Here is a 17,172-nt window from a genome sequence, read left to right on the forward strand (position 1 = left end):
GTCATCTCCTGTTTGACCACTTCCAACTTGCCTTGATTCATGGACCTAACATTCCAGGTTCCTATGCAATATCGCTCTTTACAGCATCGAACCCTGCTTCCATCACCAGTCCCATTCACAACTGGGTGTTGTTTTTGCTTTGACTCTATCCCTTCATTCTTCCTGGAGTTATTTCTCCACTGATCTCCACCTACCGACCTGGGGAGTTCATCTTTCAGTGTCCTATCTTTTTGCCTTTTCATACTGTTCATGGGGTTCTCAAGGCAAGAATACTGAAGTGGTTTGCCATTCCCTTCTCCAGTGGACCACATTCTGTCAGACCTCTCCACCATGACCCAGCCATCTTGGGTGGCCCCACACAGTATGGCTTAGTTTCATTGAGTTAGACAAGGCCGTTTTCCATGTATGTGTTAAAAACGAGATTTATCTTTCTCTTTCTGACTCACTTCACGCTGTATAATAGGTTCTAGGTTCATCCACCTCATCAAAACAGACTCAAATGTGTTCCTTTTTATGGCTGAGTAATATTTCATTGTGTATATGTACCACACTTCTTTATCCATTCATCTGTCGATGGACATCTAGGTTGCTTCCATGTTCTAGTTACTGTAAATAGTACTGCAATGAACAATGGGATATGTGTGTCTTTTTCAACCCTGGTTTCCTAAGGGTTTATGCCTACAAGTGGGACTTCTAGGTCTTATGGTGGTTTTCTTCCTAGTTTTTAAAGGAATCTCCATATTGTCTTCCACAGTGGCTGTATCAATTTACATTCCCACCAACAGTGCAAGGGTGTTCCCTTTTCTCCACACTCTCTCCAGCATTTATTGTTTATAGACTTTTTGATGATGGCCATTCTGACAGGTGTGATATGATATTTCATTGTTGTTTTGATTTGCATTTCTCTAATAATAAGTGAGTGATATTGAGCATCTCTTCATGTGTTTTTAGACATCTGTATGTCTTCTTTAGAGAAATGTCTGTTTAGGTCTTTTCCCCAGTTTTTGATTGGGTTGTTTGTTTTTCTGGCATTGAGTTGTATGAACTGCATGTATATTTTGGAAATTAATCCTTTGTCAGTTGTTTTATTTGCTATTATTTTCTCCTATTCTAAGAGTTGTCTTTTCACCTTGCTAATAGTTTCCTTTGCTGTGCAAAAGCTTTTAAGTTTAATCAGATCCCACTTGTTTACATTTGTCTTTATTTCTATTACTCAGAGGTGGGTCATAGAGGATCTTGCTTTGATTTATGTCACGGAGTGTTCTGCCTATGTTTTCCTCTAAGAGTTTTATAGCTTCTGGTCTTACATTTAGGTCTTTAACTCATTTTGAGTTTATCTTTGTGTATTATGTTAGGAAGTGTTCTAATTCTGTTTTTTTACATATAGCTGTCCAGTTTTCAAAGGACCATTTATTGAAGAGGCTGTCTTTCCCCATTGTATATTCTTGCCTCCTATGTCAAAAATAAGGTATCCATAGGTGCCTGAGTTTATTTCTGGACTTTCTATCTTGTTCCATTGGTCTATATTTCTGTTTTTGTGCCAGTACCATACTGTCTTAATGACTGTAGCTTTGTAGTATAATCTGAAGTCAGGAAGATTGATTCCTCCAGCTCCATTGTTCTTTCTCAGTACTACTTTGGTTATTCATGGTCTTTTGTGTTTCCATATGAATTGTAAACTTTTTTGTTCTAGTTCTGTGAAAAATGCCATTGATGATTTGATGGGGATCGCATTGAAACCATAGATTGCATTGAATCCATAGATTGCATTTGGTAGTATAGTCTTTTTCACAATATTGATTCTTCCTACCCAGGAACATGGAATATCTCTCCATTTGTTTATGTCATCTTTGATTTCTTTCCTCAGTGTCTTATAATTTTTTGTGTACAGTTCTTTTGTCTCCTTAGGTAAGTTTATGCCTAGATATTTAATTTTTTGTTGCGGTGATGAATGGGATTGATTCCTTAATTTCTCTTTCTGATTTTTCATTGTTAGTATATAGAAATTGCAAGTGATTTCTGTGTGTTGATTTTGTGTCCTGCAATTTTTCTAGATTCACTGATTAGCTCTAGTAATTTTCTGATACTATCATTAGGGTTTTCTATATACAGTATTATGTCATCTGCAAACAGTGAGAGCTTTATGTCTTCTCCGATTTGGATTCCTTTTATTTCTTTTTCTTTTCTGATTGCTGTAGCTAGGATTTCCAGAACTATGTTGAATAATAGTGGTGAAAGTGGGCACCCTTGTCTTGTTCCTGATCTTAGGGGAAATGCTTTTAATTTCTCACCATTGAGAATAATGTTTGCCGTAGGCTTATCATATATGGCCTTTACTATATTAAGGTAGGTTCCTTCCATGCCCATTTTTTGAAGAGTTTTAATCACAAATGTGTGCTGAATTTTGTCAAAGGTTTTTTTCTGCATCTATTGAGATTATCAAATGGTATTTATCTTTCAATTTGTTAATATAGTGTATCATATTGATTGATTTGCATATACTGAAGAATCCTTGCGTTCCTGGAATAAACCCAACTTGATCGTGGTGTGTGTTTTTTGATGTGTTGGTGAATTCTGTTTGCTAAAATTTTGTTGAGAAATTTTGCATCTATGTTCATCAGTGATATTGGCCTGTAGTTTTATTTTTTGTGTTGTCTTTATGTAGTTTTGGTTCAGGCTGATGGTGGCCTAGTAAAATGAGTTTGGAAGTATTCTTATCTCTGCAATTTTTTGAGAGAGTTTTAGAAGGATAAGCATTAGCTCTTCTCTAAATGTATGATAGAATTCTATGAAGCCATCTGGTCCTGGGCTTTTTTATGGTGGAGATTTGTGATGATAGCTTCAATTTCAGTGCTCGTAATTTGGTTATTTATAATTTCTATTTCTTCCTGGTTGTCTTGGAAGATTGGACTTTTCTAAACATGTGTCCATTTCTTCCACGTTATCCATTTTATTGCCAAATAGTTGTTCATAATAGTCTCTTATAACCCTTTGTATTTCTGCATTGTCTGTTGTAACCTCTCCCTTTTCATTTCTAATTTTTTTGATTCTTCTTTTTATGGATTTTTTGATTTTTTTATTCTTCTCTCTTTTTTTAAATTTTTTTGATTCTTCTCTCTTTTTTTATTTTTATTTTTTATTCTTCTCTCTTTTTTTCTTGATGAATCTGGCTAAAGGCTTGTCAATTTTGTTTATCTTCTCAAAGAACCAGCTTTTAGTTTTATTAATCTTTACTATTGTTTCCTTCATTTCTTTTCATTTATTTCTGCTCGAATCTTTATGATTTCCTTCCTTCTACTAATTTTGGTGTGTTTTTTTTTGTTCTTTTTCCAGTTGTTTTAGGTGTAAAATTAGGTATCTATTTGATGTTTTTTCTTGTTTCTTGAGGTAGGATTCTATTGCTATAAACTTTCCTCTTAGAACTGCTTTTGCTGCATCCCATACATTTTGAGTTGTCATGTTTTCATTGTCATTTGTTTCTTGACATTTTTTGACTTCCCTTTTGATTTCTTCAGTAACCTGTTGGTTATTTAGAAATGTATTGTTTAATCTCCATGTGTTTGTGTTTCTTACAGTTTTTTTCTTGTAATTAGTATCTAGTCTCATAGCATTGTGGTCAGAGAAGACATTTGATACAATTTCAATTTTCTTAAATCTACTGAGATTTGATTTGTGACCCAAGATGTGGTCTATCCTGGAGAATGTTCCATGTGCACTTGAGAAGAAAGTGTATTCTTCTGCATTTGGATGGATTGTCCCAAAGATATCAATGAGATCCATCTCATCTAATGTATTATTTAGACATGTTTCCTTATTAATTTTCTGTTTTGATGTTCTGTCCATTGGTGTGAGTGGAGTGTTAAAGTCTCCTACTATTATTGTGTTAGTTTCAACTTCTCCTTTTATGTCTTTTAGTGTTTGTCTTATGTATTGAAGTGCTCCTATGTTGGGTGCATATATATTTAGAATTGTCTTCCTCTTGGATTGATCCCTTGATCATTATGTAGTGTCCTTCCTTATCTCACATTATCTTGTTTATTTTAAGTTCTATTTGTCTGCTATGAGGATTGCTACTCCTGCCTTCTTTTGCTTCCATTTACATGGAATATATTTTCTATCCTCTCACTTTTAGTCTATATGTTTCTTTAGGTCTGAAGTGGGTTTCTTGTAGACAGCATATATATGGGTATTGTTTTGTATCCATTCAGCCAGTCTGTGTCTTTTGGTTGGGGCATTTAATCCATTTACATTTAAAGTAATTATTCATATATATATATATATATATATATATATATATATATATTCCTATTGCCATTTTCTTAATTGTTTGGGGTTGATTTTTGTCTCTTGTATTTCTTGACTGTGTAAGTCCCTTTAACATTTGTTTTAAAGCTGGTTTGGTGGTACTGAATTCTCTTAACTTTTGCTTGTCTGAAAAGCTTTTTATTTCTCCATAAATTTTCAATGAGATCCTTGCTCAGTACTGTAATCTTGGTTGTAGATTTTTCCCTTTCAATACTTTAAATATATCCTGCCATTCCCTTCTGGCCTGCAGAGTTTCTCCTGAAAGATCAGCTGTTAATTGTATGAGGTTTCCCTTGTATGTACTTGTTGTTTCCCCCTTGCTGCTTTTAATACTCTTTCTTTGTGTTTAGTCTTTGTTAGTTTGATTAGTATGTGTCTTGGCATGTTTCTCCTTGGGTTTGTCCTGTATGGGACTCGTTGTGCTTCTTGGACTTGATTGACTATTTCCTTTTCCATGTTGGGGAAATTTTCAACTAAAATCTTTCAAAATTTTTCTCATACCCTTTCTCTTCTTCTTTTGGGACCCCTATAATTCAAATGCTGGTGTATTTGATATTGTCCCAGGGGTCTCTGAGACTATCCTCAGTCTTTTCATGCTTTTTACTTTATTTTGCTCTTCAGAAGTTATTTCTGCCATTTTATCTTACAGTTCACTGATTCGTTCTTCTGCTTCAGATATTCTGCTATTTATTCCTTCTAGAGCATTTTTAATTTCAGTAGTTGTGTTGTTTGTCCCTGTATGTTTATTCTTTAATTCTTCTAGGTCTTTTTAATTGATTCTTGTATTTTCTCCATTTTGCTTTGAAGGTTTTTGATCATCTTTACTATCATTATTTTGAATTCTTTTTCAGATAGTTTTCCTACTTCCTCTTCATTTATTTGGACTTCTGTGTTTCTAGCTTGTTCCTCCATTTATGTAGTATCTCTCTGGCTTTTTTTTTTTTTTTTTTAACTTATTGTGTTTTAGGTTTCCTTTTCCCAGGCTTCAAGGTTGAATTCTTTCTTCCTTTTGGTTTCTGCCCTTTAAAGTTGGTCCAGTGGTTTGTGTAAGCTTCATATAGCATGAGATTTGTGCTGAAACTTTTTTTGTTTGTTTATTTTCACCCTGATGAACACTGAGTGAGGTGGTAATCGTGTCTGCTGATGGTTGGGTTTGTATTTTTGTTTTGTTTGTTGTTTAGATGAGGCATCCTGCACAGGGTGCTACTGGTGATTGGGTAATGCTGGGTCTTGTATTTCAGTGGTTTTCTTTGTGTGAGTTCTCACTATTTGATAAGTCAAGGCTATGGTTTTTCCTGTGGTCATGTATGGATGTGAGAGTTGGACTGTGAAGAAAGCTGAGTGTCAAAGAATTGATGCTTTTGAACTGTGGTGTTGGAGAAGACTCTTGAGAGTCCCTTGGACTGCAAGGAGATCCAACCGGTCCATTCTGAAGGAGATCAGCCCTGGGATTCTTTGGAAGGAATGATGCTAAAGCTGAAACTCCAGTACTTTGGCCACCTCATGCAAAGAGTTGACTCATTGGAAAAGACTCTGATGCTGGGAGGGATTGGGGGCAGGAGGAGAAGGGGACGCCAGAGGATGAGATGGCTGGATGGCATCACTGACTCGATGGACATGAGTCTGAGTGAACTCCAGGAGTTGGTGATGGACAGGGAGGCCTGGCATGCTGCGATTCATGGGGTCGCAAAGAGTCAAACATGACTGGGCGACTGAACTGAACTGAGGGTTAGTTCTCTGGTAGTCTAGGGTTTTGGATTCAGTGTTCCCACTACAAAGGCTCAGGGCTTGAACTCTGATCAGAAATGAAGATTCCACAAGTGGTTTGTTATAGCATTAAGTGAGCTTAAAACAATTACCCAAAAATGAGAAACCAAAGATGAATCCCAGACAAATGTCAATTACAAAATCAGGCAAATAATAATTAAATTAATGGAATATACACATATACCTTTACCTCCATAAGCAAATTCAAAACATTTCAACTAAAATAAAGTACAGTAGATTGACCCAGTGAACAAAGGAAATCAAAAATTATATCTACCAGTTAAGAACAAAACTAACTAAAGCACAAACTGGAAAACAAAACTAAATCAAGGTGCCAAGTGGGGAATAAAGAACTGAAAACAATACTAACAAATATGTTGAGAAGAAAGGAAAGAAAGAATAGATATGCAAACTTAAATAGAGGTAGATGAAGATTTATATACATTAAAGATTAACTACAAAGAGAAAAGAAAAGTAGGAAAGACAAACAAAAAATAAACATAGAAAAAACTATAATAGATTTTAAAATATTAAAAAGGAAAAAAGGAAGAAAAAAAGAGAGAGAGAGAGAAAGGAAAACTCCACAGAACTGCAAAAGCCCAACATAGAGGCAGAGGTTTATAACAACAGTGAAAAGTGTGACTGAATATAAAGGCAAAATCAAAATTTTCCAGCAAAAATAAAGTGCAATAATTTGACCTGGTGAACAAAGGAAACCAAAAATTATATACACCAGTTAAGAACAAAGCTAACTAAAGTACAAACTGGAAAACAAAACTAAAACAAGGGGCCAAGTGGGGAATAAAGAACTGAAAACAATACTAACAACTATGTTGAGAAGAAAGGACAGAAAGAATAGATATGCAAAGTTAAATAGAGGTAGATAAAGAAGATTTATATACATTACAGACTAACTGCAAGGGGAAAAGAACAGTAGGAAAAGCCAACAAAGGAATAAATGTAGGAAGAAATAATAGGTTTAAAAAATTAAAAGAGAAAAGAAAAAAAAAAGGAAAATTCCGCAGAACTGCAAAAGCCCAATGTAGAGGCTGAAGTTCATAACAACAATAAAAAGTGTGACTGAATATACACATATACATATACACCCATAAGCAAAGTCAAAACAGTCCAACAAAAATAAAGTACAATAGAGTGACCTGGCAAACAAACAAACAAAAATTATATCTACAAGTTAGGAATAAAACTAGCTAAAACACAAACTGGAAAACAAACTAAAACAAGGGGCCGACTGGGGAATAAAGCCATGAAAATGAAACTAACAAATATGTTGAGTGGAAAGAAAAGAAAGAATAGATATAAAAAGTTAAATAGAGGTAGACGAAGATTTATATACATTAAAGATTAACTGCAAGGGGAAAAGAACAGTAGGAAAGGCAAACAAATAAATAAATGTAGAAAAAATAATAGTAGGTTTAAAAATTAAAATTGAGAAAAGAAGAAAAGGAAAACTCCACAGAACTGCCAAAGCCCAATGTAGAGGCAGAGGTTTATAACAACAGTACAAAATGTGACTGGGGGAAAACAAAAAAATCTCAAAAGCTTAGTTAGATTTCAGAGTGGCAATAAAATTGACAACAGAGGGGGATAAAAAAAGGGGAAAAAATCCAAAAGAATCTACAGAACAAGTCAAAACATAAGAATAACAGATGTTTTTCTTGAGTTACTGCTGTCAGAGTCCTTTCCCTCACTGGAAGTCACAGTCCCCCTCACCTCCCTAGGATGCCCTCCAGTGATCTCTGGACCTGTTGTGGGGGCAGCTCAGATTCTAAACCTGGCCCTACTCCTGTGTGTTCTTGCCTCCAGTGTCCATGGCTGTCAGAACTAGTGAATTTTTTTTTTTTTCCCCTGGGAGCTCTCAATGTCCTTTTATATACTCCATAGACATAGAGTCTGCCTAGTTGATCATGTGGATTTAATCTGCAGCTTGTACAGATGGGGGGAAGATTTTGGGTCTTCTTCCTTATCCACTCAGGAGCTGGGTTTCAACTGCGGTTTTATTTCCACCTCCGCATGTGGGTCGTCCACTGGGGTTTGCTCCTGAGAGTACCCTGGAGGACTGGGGTTTGCCCGTGTGAAGGCCAGGTGTGGAGGTGGTGCAGCTGGTTGGGTTTCAGTTCTGGCAGCACCAGGTACTCAAGGGAGTTGGGAGCTAGGGCAGCAGGGATTATAGTGCTCTAGAAGGGTATGGGAACCAGTATTGGCCAATACACTCCAGTATTCTTGCCTGGAGAACCCCCCTAACAGAGAAGCCTGGCAAGCCACACTCTACAGGGTCACAAGAAGTTGGACGTGACCAAAAGGACCGTGCACGCATAGATGCACAGTCTTTTTTGCCTGTGGCAGCTCTGCCCCTGTGAGAGTTAAGCATGAAGGTGGCGCAGCTGTTTGGCTTGCGGGGACCCTGGAGGTGCCAAGTGTGCAGGGACATGGACTGCCTCCTCCACAGGAGTTATGACCCTATCAGTCTTTTTTCGAGCCTCTTGTAGCTGGCAATCAGAATGCCTTTTTGGCCAGTCTTTCTCCGTAGCTCTGATCATTCAGGTACTTAGAGGGCTTCCATGCCGGGGGTCCTTCTCTGTTGTTCTGCACGTCAGGCACACAGAGGGGCCCCGCTGGCTGGGGTCTACTCTGTAGACAGGTGCATCAGTCTCTTAAAGGAGCACCCTGGGTGGGGTCTTACTCGGTAGTTCCGTTCATCAGGCATTTGGTGGACCAGCCTCTCTATTGTTCAGCTGCCGATGCTGGCCTGTGGGATGAGAGAGGCTATGGTGATGGCTCCACCCCCTATGCATGACTCAGCAGTATCACCTGGCTCCCATGGCTACCTGGCTTTCCTCCACAGGCATTTCCCATCACAATCTCCTCCCTCACATCCCCTCAATCTGTCTCTCTGCAGTCAGCAGCATCCCTCGCTTGCTTCACAATCCCTAAACTCCAGCTCCCAGCCACTGTGCCTTCCAGGGGACCCGTGTCCCTGTCCAGGGTATGTATGACTGCAGCAAGGACTGTCTGATTCTGATTCCATTTAGGCTGCCACAGATCAGCTGTTTCACTCTCAGCCTTAAATGTTTCTCCTCTGACTCAGAGAATTGCCCTGATGTGTGGATTGGACCCCTGCTTCAGTTCCCCCACCCACTGAGGGCAGGTCCAGTACTACTAACACTCCTGTTTCCCCTCCAGTTCCTTCATCCTACTGAGTTTTGCATGGTTCCATATATTCTATTCTGTTGGTCAGGTACTCCTGTCTGCTCTCAGCTGGTGTTCTCCACACACTTCTGTTTCTGAGGGTGTATTCCTGATATATCCAAGGAGAGAGATATACTCCATGTCCACCTATATCTCCATCATCTTGTTCTCCTCTCCTGTTCAGATAAATTCTTAAAATCCAGTTGTAGCTTGAGTTCAAAGTGGGAAAAGGAAACATCTGAGCAAAATGAACTTGCAGAGGTAGATAAAGGTTAAGTCCAGTTCAGTTCAGTTGCTCAGTCCTGTCTGATTCTCTGCAACCCAATGAACCACAGCACGCCAGGCCTCCCTGTCCATCACCAACTCCTGGAGTTGACCCAAACTCATGTCCATTGAGTCAGTGATGTCATGCAAACATCTCATCCTCTGTCATCTCCTTCTCTTCCTGCCTTCAATTTTTCCCAGAATCAGGGTCTTTTCAAATGAGTCAACTCTTTGCATCAGGTGGCCAAAGTACTGGAGTTTCAGCTTCAGCATCAGTCCTTCCAATGAACACCCAGGACTGATCTTCTTTAAGATGGACTGGTTGGATCTCCTTGCAGTCCAAGGGACTCTCTAGAGTCTCCTCCAACACCACAGTTCAAAAGCATCAATTCTTCATCGCTCAGCTTTCTTTATAGTCCAACTCTCACATCCATACATGACCACTGGAAAAACCATAGCCTTGACTAGACAGACCTTTGTTGGCAAAGTAATGTCTCTGCTTTTTAATATGCTGTCTAGGTTGGTCATAACTTTCCTTCCAAGGAGTAAGAGTTTTTTTAATTTCATGGCTGCAGTCACCATCTGCAGTGATTTTGGAGCCCAGAAAAATAAAGTCTGACACTGTTTCCCCATCTACTTGCCATGAAGTAATGTGACGAGATGTCGTGATCTTTGTTTTCTGAATGTTGAGCTTTAAGCCAACATTTCCACTCTCCTCTTTTGCTTTCATCAAGAGGCTTTTTGGTTCTTCTTCACTTTTTGCCATAAAGGTGGTGTTATCTGCATATCTGAGGATATTAGTATTTCTCCTGGCAATCTTGATTCCAGCTTGTGCTTCTTCCAGCCTAGCATTGTAACACTCATGATAAATCCCTTTCCAGAGCCTTAAGATGAAGAAAGGAAAGACTGTGCTCTTATTCCCAAAACTGTAGAATGAGAGAAACTGAGGTTCCTCATTCTCTAGAATAATAGGCACTGTCATAAAAATCACCTCCAGTAGATATTTTTGAAAGAATTGGCTGTTAAGCCACTATGAAAGTCTACATGTTAAAAGCACTGAATTCACATTTATCAGCACATATCTCTGATGTATCAACTCGTTCAGGACGGATCCAGCTCTCAAACCCCACTATAATTATTTATTTATTAAGTTTTAAATTTTCTACTGGATTATAGTTGATTTGGGCTTCCCTTGTAGCTCAGCTGGTGAAGAATCCACCTGCAATGCTGGAGACCCCAGTTTGATTCCTGGGTAAGGAAGATCCCCTGGGGAAGAGATAGGCTACCTACTCCAGTTTTCTTGGGCTTCCTTGGTGGTTCAGATGGTAAAGAATCTGGCTATAATGTGGGAGACCTGGGTTTGACCCCTAAGTTGGGATGATCCCCTGAAGGAGGGCATGAGAACCCACTCCAGTATTCTTGTCTGGAGAATCCCCATGGACAGAGGAGCCTGGCAGGCTACAGTCCATGGGGTCACAGTGTTGGACACAACTGAGCAATGAAACACAGTGCAGCATGGGTGATTTACAATGCTGTGTTAGTTTCAGGTGTACAGACATCAAAGTGATTCAGTTACACATATAATATCTATTCTTTTTCAAATTCTTTCCCCATTCAGGTTATTACAGAATATGGAGTAAAGTTCCCTGTGCTATACAGAAGGATCTTGTTGGTTATCTGTTTTATATATATTAGTGTGCACATGTCAATCCCAAATCCCCAGTTTACCCTTCCCCACCTTTCCCATTTGGTAACTGTAAGTTTGTTTTCTAAGTCTGTGAATCTGTTTCCAATTTGCAAATAAGTTTGCATCATTTTTTTGGATTCTACACATAAGAGATATTATATATTTGTCTTTCTCCGTATGACTTACTTCACTTTGGATAATAGTCTCCAGGTCTATCCATGTTGCTGCACATGGCATCACTTCATTCTTTTTTAATGGCTGAGTAATCTTTCATTGTATATATGTACCACATCTTTATGAACTCATCTGTTGATGGACATTTCGTTTGCTTACAGTGACAGTAGAACCCTGGAAGGAGCACAAGCCAAAAACTAGCACTGCTGCTGCGAAGTCACTTCTGTCGTGTCTGACTCTGCGACCCCAGCAATGGCAGCCCACCAGGCTCCCCCGTCCCTGGGATTCTCCAGACAAGAACACTGGAGTGGGTTGCCATTTCCTTCTCCAGTGCATGAAAGTGAAAAGTGAAAGTGAAGTCGCTCAGTCGTGTCTGACTCGTAGCGACCCCATGGACTGAAGCCTACCAGGCTCCTCCGTCCATGGGGTTTTCCAGGCAAGAGTACTGGAGTGGGTTGCCATACACTTAGGTTTAAATCCCATTCCTGTGTTAATACTTATTTCTAGTGTGTTTAAAGATAAAAAATGAAAATATTCTTTTCACTTAAAAAGAAAGTTTAAGGGAAGAAAGGTGTGGTGCTGTTGTTAAAGTTTTGCTCCTTTTAGGGTCCATTTAGTTGTATACATTTAATTCAGTCACTCATTCATGTCCAACTTTTTGTGACCTCATGCACGGCAGCACACCAGGCTTCCCTGTCCATGACCAAATCCCAGAGCTTGCTCAGACTCATGTGCATCAAGTCGGTGATGCCATCCAACCATCATCCTTTGCCATCCCCTTTTCGTCCTGCCTTCAATCTTTCCCAGCATCAGGGTCTTTTCCATTGAGTCAATTCTTTGCATCAGGTGGTTAAAATAATATGTATATATATATATATATATATATATATATAAATTCATACAGATCAATAGCAAAAACAAAGATACAAAACATGAAAACAATCTGCTTAAAAAATAGACGTGGAATTGAATAGACATTCTTTTTAAAAAGGGCATACAGAGACTTCCCTGGCAGTCCAGTGTTTAAGACTCCATCTTCCAATGCAGAGGGTATTAGTTCAATCCCTTGTAGGGGTGCTAATGTTCCACATGCCAATGGGTGTGGCCAATAATTAAAAATAAATGAATAAATAAATAAGACATACAAATGGCAACAGGTACATTACCAGTTACCAGAGAAACACAAATGAAAACTACAATGAGATATCTGTTGGAATGGCTGTCATGAAAAAGACAAGAGATAAGTGTTGGCATGCATGTGGAAAAAGGCAACACTTGGGGTGCCTTCTATGAGTTTATTTATCAAAACTTTCACAAACCTGGCCTCATTTATCAACACAAACTGGTTGTACAACCGCAAAACACACATGGCCTTGGAGAAAGCTATCAATACTTTGAAATAAAGAAAAGAACACAACTGGGTGACATTTGAGTTTCATTTTCCAGGGATCTGGGGAGGGTTCTGGTCCAACTCCTGGTAAGATAGAAGAGTGAGGAAGGTGATAAATAGAACCATGAACCCAGCCTACTTTGGTACATCATCAGTGTGGCCCTGAAAGTGGCCTGAAATTGTCAGCAAGAACCGCATGTATCTTTTTGAATTATTACTTTCTCTGAGTAGATGCTTAGTAGTGGGATTGCTGGGTAATACAGTAGATTTATTTTTAGTTTATTAAGAAACCTAAATATCTATCAACTGAGGAATGGATAAAAAATAATGGATAAAGAATGGAGAAATTTGATACATATACACAATGGAATACTGTATGTGTGCTTAGTTGCTCTGTCATGCCGGACTCTTTGCGACCCCATGGACTATAGCCTGCCAGGCTCCTCTGTCTATAAGGATTCTCCAGGCAAGAAAACTAGAGTGGGCTGCCATGCCTTTCTCCAGGGGATCTTCCCAACCTAGGAATCAAACTAGGGTCTCCTGCATTGCAGGCTGATTCTTTACCAGCTGAGACACCAGGAAAGCCCTAATAGAATACTACTCAGTCATAAAAAGGAATGAAATTAGGACATTTGTAGAGATGTGGATGGACCTAGAGAGTGTCATACAGAGTGAAAGAAGTCAGAGAGAGAAAAACAAATATCACATATTAATGTGACAGAGGATGAAATGGCTGGATGGCATCACCGACTCAATGGACATGAGCTTGGGTGAACTCCAGGAGTTGGTGATGGACAGGGAGGCCTGGCATGCTGCAATTCATGGGGTTGTAAAGAGCAACTGAACTGAACTGAACTGAACTGTGGTATTTAGAAAAATGGTAGAGATGTAGAGATACCCATGAACAGAATAAATGTATGGATACCAAGAGGAGAAGGGGTAGGGTGGGAGGAATTGAGAGACTGGAATTGGTATAAATGCACTATTGATACTATGTATAAAATAGATAGCTGATGGGAATATACTGTATAGCACAGGGAACTCTACTTAATGCCCTGTGGTGTCCTAAATGGAAGAGAAATCCAAAAGGGAGGAGTTATATGTATATGTATGACTGATTAATTTTGCTGTGTAGTACAAGCTAACACAACACTGTTAGCAATTATATTGCAATAAAAATTAGTTAATAAATAAATTCAAAAAAATAAAAGAAAAGAAAAGAAATTCTGTGTTGGTGGTAATGTAAATTAGCACAGTCACTACGGAAAACAGTACAGAGGGTCCTCAAAAAATTAAAAATAGAATTACTATGTGATCCAGAAATTTCACTTCTGAGTATATGTCTAAAGAAAATGAAAACAGGATCTTGAAAAGGTAACTGCACTCCTGTGATATTACTTATATGTGGACTCCAGACAAAAGTCAAATATAGAAACATAGTAGAGTGGTAGTTACCAGGAGCTGGAAACTGAGAGAAATGCAGAGATATTGATCAAAGAGTACAAGCTGCCAGTTACAAAATGAGTAAGTTCTGGGAATCTAATGTTCCGTATGTTGACTATAGCTGACAATACCATATTATATACTTAAAAGTTGCTAAAGGAGTAGACAGTGAATGTTCTCACAACAAAAATTAAATGATAAAAAAAAAATTAAATGATAATGACATGAAGTGATGCAGGTGTTGTCTAATTCTGTGGAGGTAATAATTTTGTAACATATAAGCCTATCAAATCAACATCTTAAATTTATACAATATTAAATATCAGTTATATTTTAATAAAGCTATAAAAATAAATAAATAGTGCCTGTCACAGATTTGTATTTCAGTGCATATGAGCATTCTTAATGCCATCCTCCAAACAACAATATTATGAAACTATCCCATGTAGATTAATTGCATATGACATAATAATCCAGTAATAAAGTGAATTCCACAGTTGACTTATAAAAGTTAGAATCCTAGAATCTAGTGCTAGCAAGAATATTAGATTACTTGAAAAAGTGTACAGATGCTAGGCAGTAACAACTCTTAATTTATTTCCACTTGACTAAAGTTTTTGATCTCTATTTGTAAGCCCAATTCTGAGAAAATGTTAGATTCATAAGTTCCTTTTTTGCATCACTAGAGATATATATTTTTATCATTTAAAGATTCATGTGAAGCAGCCCTTCGTACAATATGTTACAATATCACACTGTGAAATGTGAATCTAAAGCATCAGGTAGTTTGTAATTCAGCTCTAGGCTCCTATGGAGTGAGAGGAAGTCTGGAAGTGGACTATTTATAACCAGGCCATCCAGAATGACAAGGTGAAAAACAGTTTGTTGGCACTTGTATTTTCACTCTGAACTATAATGTATTCCTAGTACTTACAGAAATGAACATGGCTTTAACAGAGTTGTCTATCTTTGCATTACACTTATCCTCCTGACCTTCACAATGTCACTTTATATTTGAAAATTCAGAAGAGTTAAAACCCAAATTTCCAAAAATATATGAAACAAATAAAACAATTCACTCATCCATTTATTAGATATCAACAAAAATTTTTAAAAACTGGGAATACAACAGTAAATATGAGAAATATTTCTCCTTTAGAGGAACTATCAGACTAATGGGAGTTTTGTTGTTGTTTAGTCACTAAGTTGTATCTGACTTTTTTGTGACCCCATTGATCGTAGCCTGCCAAGCTCTTCTGTCCATGGGATTTTCCAGGTAGGAATATTGAAGTGCATTGCCATTTCCTTTTCCCGGGGATCTTCCCAACCCAGGGATCAAACCTGTGTCTCCTGCATCGGTAGGCAGATTCTTTATTTCCTGAACCACCTAGGAAGCCCAGTGTGGGTTTACAGTCAAGGTAAAAGGAACTGAATTGTGCTTATGGCATCATTTTCTATTCTCAAAATTATTGTTTATTTAAACTATGCCTAGACATTTCCTTTAGTGAATGGAAATGTAAACAAGACTCTATTCTGACTGCGATGCATTAATTTAGTTCAGCTCAGTAATGGCCAACTCTTTGCGACCCCATGGACTGCAGCACGCCAGGCCTCCCTGTCCATCACTAACTCCTGGGGCCTATTGAAACTCATGTCCATCACGTCAGTGATGCCATCCAGCCATCTCATCTTCTGTTATCCCTTTCTCCTCCTCCTTCAATCTTTCCCAGCATCAGGGTCTTTTCAAATGAGTCAGTTCTTTGCATAAGGTGGCCAAAGTACTGGAGTTTCAGCTTCAGCATTTGTCCTTCCAATGAATATTCAGGACTGATTTCCTTCAGGATTGACTGGTTTTATCTCCTTGCGGTCCAATGGATTCTCAAGATTCTTCTCCAACACCACAGTTCAAAGGCATCAATTCTTCGGTGCTCAGCTTTCTTTATAGTCCAACTCTCACATCCATCCAAGACTACTGATTATATAAATTAAATATGTCACATTTGTGTATATAAGATCTAAATACCCACAACTTCACTTACAAATGTTTAACAAGACCAAACGTATTATTCTGTGACATTTCACTGAGGAATATAATTGTAATCTTAAGCACAATTTGATGACCTGTCTTTCCTGCTATAGGACTGAAGTTAGTGGTATAGAGGATCTGCATCATATTTAGAACTGTTTTCCTTTCCATCATTTGAACACTTCAAAGCTAATTTCCCAAAGCTTCATCTTCACCAGTGACTCCCAGAGTGGTTTCCAGACTTGCAGTACCAGCACCACCTGGGAACATTGTTAGAAACAGAAATTTGGGACCTCACTCTAGACCTATTGGAATCTGAACCTCTTGGTGTAAGGTCCAGTATAGTATTTTAATAAGCTTTGCAAGTGATTCTGAAGCATACTCAAGTTTGGGAATCATAATTTCAATCCAAAGCACACTCCTCAGTTTGTTATCTACATTTATAACTCTCTTTCTATTTTGTATATAAGTTCATCTGTACCCTTTTTCTAGATTCCACATATAAGTGATATCACATATTTGTCTTCCTCTGTCTGACTTACTTCACTCACTATGATATCTCTAGGTCCATCTATGTTGTTGTAAAAGGTATTATTTTATTCTTTTTATAGTTAATATTCCATTGTATATATGTACCACATCTTCTTTATCCTTCCTCTGTCCATGGACAATTAAATTGTTTTCATGTCCTAGCTATTATACATAGTGCTGCAAATGAATTTTGGGATGTTTATGGTTACCAGTGTGTAAAGGGGAGGATAAATTGGAATTGACATATACACCCTACTATATATTTAGATAACTATTTTATATATATATATATATATATATATATATATATATATATAAGGCAATGGCACCCCACTCCAGTACTCTTGCCTGGAAAATCCCAGGGACAGAGGAGCCTGG

This window comes from Bos grunniens, chromosome 2, assembly GCF_055505025.1.
Source record: "Bos grunniens cultivar Pamir isolate PY7600 chromosome 2, Bosgru_T2T1.0, whole genome shotgun sequence".
NCBI classification, from domain to species: Eukaryota; Metazoa; Chordata; class Mammalia; order Artiodactyla; family Bovidae; genus Bos; species Bos grunniens.